This window comes from Sycon ciliatum, chromosome 12 (genome assembly GCF_964019385.1).
Source record: "Sycon ciliatum chromosome 12, ocSycCili1.1, whole genome shotgun sequence".
NCBI classification, from domain to species: Eukaryota; Metazoa; Porifera; class Calcarea; order Leucosolenida; family Sycettidae; genus Sycon; species Sycon ciliatum.
The window spans coordinates 11,767,453-11,773,021 of NC_088654.1; the positions used below are offsets into that span (position 1 = coordinate 11,767,453).

The following is a 5,569-nucleotide window of genomic DNA, read 5'->3' on the forward strand; positions in this document are numbered from 1 at the left end:
ATGTCAACTCGAGTCTCTTCTGGGAAAGCCCCCGTTTGCTACAAGAGTGATAGCCCCTGGATGCAAATTGCAGATTGTGGTCACTTGCCAACTGGTACCGGCAGCCGTGTTACCTGATCAAGCTCTCCAAAGAGTGCCTCAAAGATCTTCGCTGATGGCCTGAGCTCCTGGATTAGCGGAACCGCCGGTCCTTCTTCCTACACCCTAAATGGACGCCGTCCCCCGACTTGCTGGTATTCACTGATGCAAGTGGTGCACTTGGCCGGTGCTCGTACAATTGCGACCGGGGATAGGGCGATGGACAGTCAATCAAGCAGAGCAGCAATCGCAAAGGGTTGTTTACAATTGTGGCAGCCCGCAGCACCTGGGAAAACTAGCGGCATCAGCTGCGAATGCCAATCGATGGGCATTTACAGCAACTGCGAGGATATTGCTCATCAGTTGTGGCTTTGGCCTGGCGTTGTACACCGGCCACTCGTTTCGAATCAGCTGCGGGACTCGATATTCAGAGAGGCGGGAAGGTGGAAAGCGATGTCTGCCCGAGTAACATTCGGACGCCACCTGCAGCTTAAGTATGGGTGGCTGCGGCAATGGCCTCAGCCCATGATATCATGTTCTGACAGTCTTTACCTAGCTTGCACCGCTTACAGATTGCACGGGTAGCTGCACTTTGTGATCCGCTCCGGGAGTGCCGATATATGGAATATATGCTCTCAACTGGTTATGCATACCAATATATTTAGCATTTGGAGGCTCTACTCAGAGTCATTGGCGGCTCTACTCAGAGTCATTGGCGGCTCCATGCGGAGTCATTGGCGGCTTCATGTGGAGTCATTGGCGGCTCCAAGCGGAGTCATTGGCGGCTCCAAGCGGAGTCATTGGCGGCTCCATGCGGAGTCATTGGCGGCTCCATGCGGAGTCAATTTGCGGCTCCATGCGGGGTCATTCGGCGGCTCCATGCGGGGTCATTCGGCGGCTCCATGCAGAGTCATTCGGCGGCTCCATGCGAAGTCATTCGGTGGCTCCATGCGGAGTCATTTGACGGCTCCAAGCGGAGTCATTTGCCGGCTCAGCTGCGAGCCATCTAGTGGCTCCAAGCAGAGCCATCATACCAGTTGCTCGAATCGGCACTCCCAGCTTAATCCAAAACTCGGTTGCTCTGTTGTGAGGTGGGGGGATGCTAACCTAGGAATGGGTTTGCTCCCCCCACTGGAGCTCGCGCTATTCCGTCGACTTGACACTTGACGGACTCACGACTGCCATCCAGAGTCGCCACCACTATTTCTAAACCATACGGCTAATTATTTTAGTTAGCTATCCACTTACCGGTACAGTAAAACCTGTGACTACCGACCACCCCTTGGTGCCAGCAAAAGCGGTCTTTAGTAGCAGGTGATCTTTAGTTAGAGGTTTGCACCGCGTGACCATATGTGGATCCCATTATATGATATGTATGTCAAAATGCAGCTAATACAATTCCCCAGGACTTGCGCAATGTCAGAAAGACGGAGAGATGGAGAGAGAGAGAGAGAGAGAGAGAGAGAGAGAGAGAGAGAGAGAAGATTAATTTTTTGCAGACTTCAAATTCAGCTGCTACTTCTGAAGCCAGGAGTCAAACGTTCCCTGGGGAAGTTTCGTTTCGCGCTGGGCTTCAAATTTGTTCATGCGATCAATCATACCGACTGTCCTTGTTGTGACTTCTCGATTGCTTGAACGCGATCCTTCAGCATCAGGACCTTGTGGTGCTGCTTTGTTTCTGGATTCCTTGATGCCATCGTCGATCCGTCTGTATGACTGGGGTGACAGAGCTGCCCAGTCTTCGTTTCTCCTCCGAGTAGTAACATCGATCAGAGAGCGCTTTCGATGCGCTCTCAAAGACGTTTCCTATCACGTTTTTTCTTGACAGCGCTTGAATTTTGACAGGTGTAGTGCAATCCACACCGACTCCACAGCCCAAATTACCTGCATTCATTTGTTCAGCTGTAGTATCGAAAGATTCTTTTCAGGACCATGGAAAATAAGTAAAATTTCAAGAAGGAGCTTCGAGCAACATTTGATTTCCTACATCGCGGTCGCTAGTTACGGGTCAAAAATTGTGTTTGGGACAGGAAAAGGCGGTCGCTGGTCGCATTCAGAAGGTAGTCGCTAGTCACAGTGCATTTTGAATGTGAGACCTTCCGTGCCTGACGAAGTGGCCGGTAGTACCAGGCTGGTCGCTAGTGACGGTGGTCTTTAGTTACAGGTTTTACTGTATATCCCTTACCGAAATTGTATTCTTGAACGCAATATTCTTCTTTCTTTTTCTTCTACTCCGTTCCATCAGCACTCGGCCGATGGCAGGAGATTGGTACCCACTGGGCTAGCATGCAGCAGCCAAAGCTGGGGCCTTTTCTTACTCCGTCAAACCCACTTCTTAAAACGAAACTGACGTGCATATTCACATTGCATGTTGTGAATGTCCCCATATTAGCCCCGACATCTTAGCTCGTACAGCGCTCCAGATACATCTATGCTACGGTGCGCACCGCATACTCGAATCACGGTACGGGACACATACGGGATACTGCACCAACCATGGCATGCCACGTGAACCACCCTACCAGGCACCGTGACACGCACCGAATTACAGCGGTGTGGATACTGGCTAGCGCCAGATGCTACTAAAGTACAACTGAATAGCGTCTTTTGCATAGCTACGGGAATAATCTCATATCCCAAGCATTGCAGCTGTGCTAATAGAATAATTCAGGTTACTCCCACTCCATTTCTCTAGTGCTTATTTTTCTGAAAAAATATCATCTTTGGCACCAGAATGCTGCCACCAAGAGTACATTAACCAAAGTGTGCAGCCCAAAGAGAATCATCCCACGGCAAAGTTTATTGTTTAGGGCATAGACTCGCAGTAACAGGCTCACCTTTGCTGCATCTCACACCGCTTCACACGGTCATCTACTCTATCACCATGGTAATTTCTGTGGCACATTGCTGCTTGTTTAACAAAAACGTAGAAAAAAAACCGAATTTCCAGGTAATTACCATGGTGATACGGTACTTTAGCTTGAACCTATTGTATGACGGGTTTTCTACGATTCATAATGACCCAGGGAATAACTAACAGTTAGCGACGCAATTCTTCTGAGGTGTAAAGTGACTTCAGGAATACATGTATGTTGCAGAAAACTGCGATGCATGCTGATTATTTACTGTGCCCTATAGTGCACCATATACCTGGTGGGTTACTCAGGGATAAAGTAGATGCACACAAGTGCCGTGCATCACGGCACAGGTTAGGTTCGCAACTAGCTGCTACAGTGTACTTGTGGTCCGAACTTGCACTCTACTCAGCTCTGCATACGCAAAGAGTGCTGGTGCCGAAATGAACCAGAAGGGTACTGAGTGGGACGCAACAACACTGACTCTGTATACCCATGTACACAGATATGATAGGGTATGCAGTACCTGCTCTAAGATTTAACACAAACCGGGTACACGTCTACCTGGCACAACTCCTGCAACACTGGGCCAGGGCCAGATGCGTTCAAGTGCGGCTACTGTGTGTCAGGGAGTCGTAAACTTACTTTCGACTTCCTGATGTACATGATTGTACATGTACATGTATGAACGTACTCGCACTGGGCACTCTGGCCGCACGCATCTGCACGCGTATGCAGCCTGTCAGTGGCGGTATACCCTCGAAGTATAAAAAAGTATAGTACTCGACAGGACTTCCGACCGGGTCGCAGGTAACCCAGTGTTCTTTTTCCAAAAGGTCCAAGTACTCACAAACAGGGCCACTGACCTGGCTCTGGAGCAGACACTGGTAATCTAGGTCCAAGTTTGCTCGATTATGTTCTGACGCTTCATTTGCTTTCATAGCCAAGGTTTCTCACTTTCTTCGCAAGCTCTTTTAGTCTTGAGAGTTGACAACTGCTTATGGTTGTGTTGGCAGAAAACATGTCAGCTAATCTGACAACCGTCCAACCCCATTTTACTGGTAAGTAGTCAGCGTGTCGTTTGATGGGGCCATACTAGAGGGGACGTTACGCGGCATATTTGTGCTTCCTTTTTGAAAACACGTTCTCGCTCGAAGGGTTTCTAAACTTTATCCCTGCGCTCATTGATGGAGTTCATCGATGGAGTTGCCAGCGGCACTCTACAGAAGAACAATGTTGTCAAGTTTTTTATGAAAAATTGTCAAACATTTTCAAATTGCTATAAGTTTGGTTAGGGCCGGGTTCCACTGCGGCTCCGCAGCTCCGCTGCTCCACGGTACTTGGCTGCATGCAGCAGAGCGGCGCGGTTCCAGTGACACTCGCCATTCACGGTACCGCGATCGTGCTCGACGTTTTTTGATGACATTTAGTCTGCCTGCGTGCGCGCGTGAAATCCAAAAAAATCCTCGTGTTCTGGCCTGTGCAACGAATTAAAATTCCCCCGAATAAAACAATTAAGTGCGGGAAACAATGCAAGCCGTGACCGCGGCTTGCATTTTTTTGTATCAAGCAGCGAAGCGAAAGCTGGTGATGAGCCGCGGCCTCGCTGGACCAGCTCGTAATGATGACGGTTCATGCCGTGGATGATGTGCGGCGGAGCGGCAGTGGAACCCAGCCCTTAGGCAAAGGACATTTGTCATGAATTTGTTTATGCTGCATAGATGGAGAGCTGCACACTCTGGCTTATGGACTCTCGCCTACAGTGTAGTCGTACTGCTAGTGTACTGGCATTACAGAAGACACGAAAAACGAGAACATAATTATGGCGAGAAAGTAATTACTGGCTAAGAATTGCCCTAAGACTTACCGCTTCTCAGTGCTCCATACCTGGAAGTAGTACAATACCTACTCCCTGCTCCATACGAGTGTTTTCTCCTCATTCTCTGCATCCTTTACCCCAGGAGTCTCGTCCATTTAGCGGCTCAAATGCTTGAGCTCCGGATAGCGGAAAATAGCTCGTCGTCCATTAGCGGCTCTAATAGTACCTGGTCTGAAGTGTCGCAGTCTAGCAACTATGATTTTTTCCAGGAGGGTAAGGGTTGCAAACCCAAAGAGACCCTAAGCTTCGTCTATCAAACAAAACAATTGCCCTAAAAAATGGAAGAGGAAAAGAGTGAGCGAGCTGGTCTGAGCGCGCTACTTTTCAAAAATTGAAGCTGAAAGCCATCAAAGTCAAAGCATTCTGGCTAGCGCGTTTGTGTATGTCACGAGCGCTAGCGCGCTAGTCGCAGCAAACGCTCGCAGGCCAGAGTTAGCGCTATTTGGGCTGTTTGCCGCACGCGGCAGCTGGATGGATCACGTGATCCAAGCTGACAAATAAGGTCCGATGGTTCAGCTACATTGAGCCACAAGCTACTTGTACACGTAGTGTCGGTCCAGGAGAACGCCGCTGCTCGCTAGCTCGTCGAACATCGGACTCTTGATGGCGGGATTGCGGAACCCGACGTCGCTGTAGCCCCAGTCATCGACCAGCACAAACACGATGTGGGGCTTGCTGCCCGCCGCGGATTCTTGGCCATACTCGTCCTCCTGCTGCTGCCCCGCCGTCCTCTTGCTCTCACTCTCAGTGGGTTCCC

General features: G+C 49.7%; 1 protein-coding gene across 7 annotated transcripts in view; it reads right to left on the minus strand.

Moving 5' to 3' along the window:
- Nucleotides 1-5,120, minus strand: part of LOC135828151 (uncharacterized) — a 19,786-nt gene extending 14,666 nt beyond the window's left edge. For 6 of the 7 annotated variants that reach the window (XR_010555571.1, XM_065340597.1, XM_065340596.1 and 3 more), the window contains exon 1: nt 4,801-5,120. The gene's annotated coding sequence lies outside the window, so the exon portion shown is untranslated. Of the gene's footprint in view, nt 1-2,915; nt 2,958-4,800 lie in introns of those variants that run through there. The other variant, XR_010555569.1, reaches the window with a different exon arrangement.
- Between the last annotated feature and the right edge of the window lie 449 nt (nt 5,121-5,569).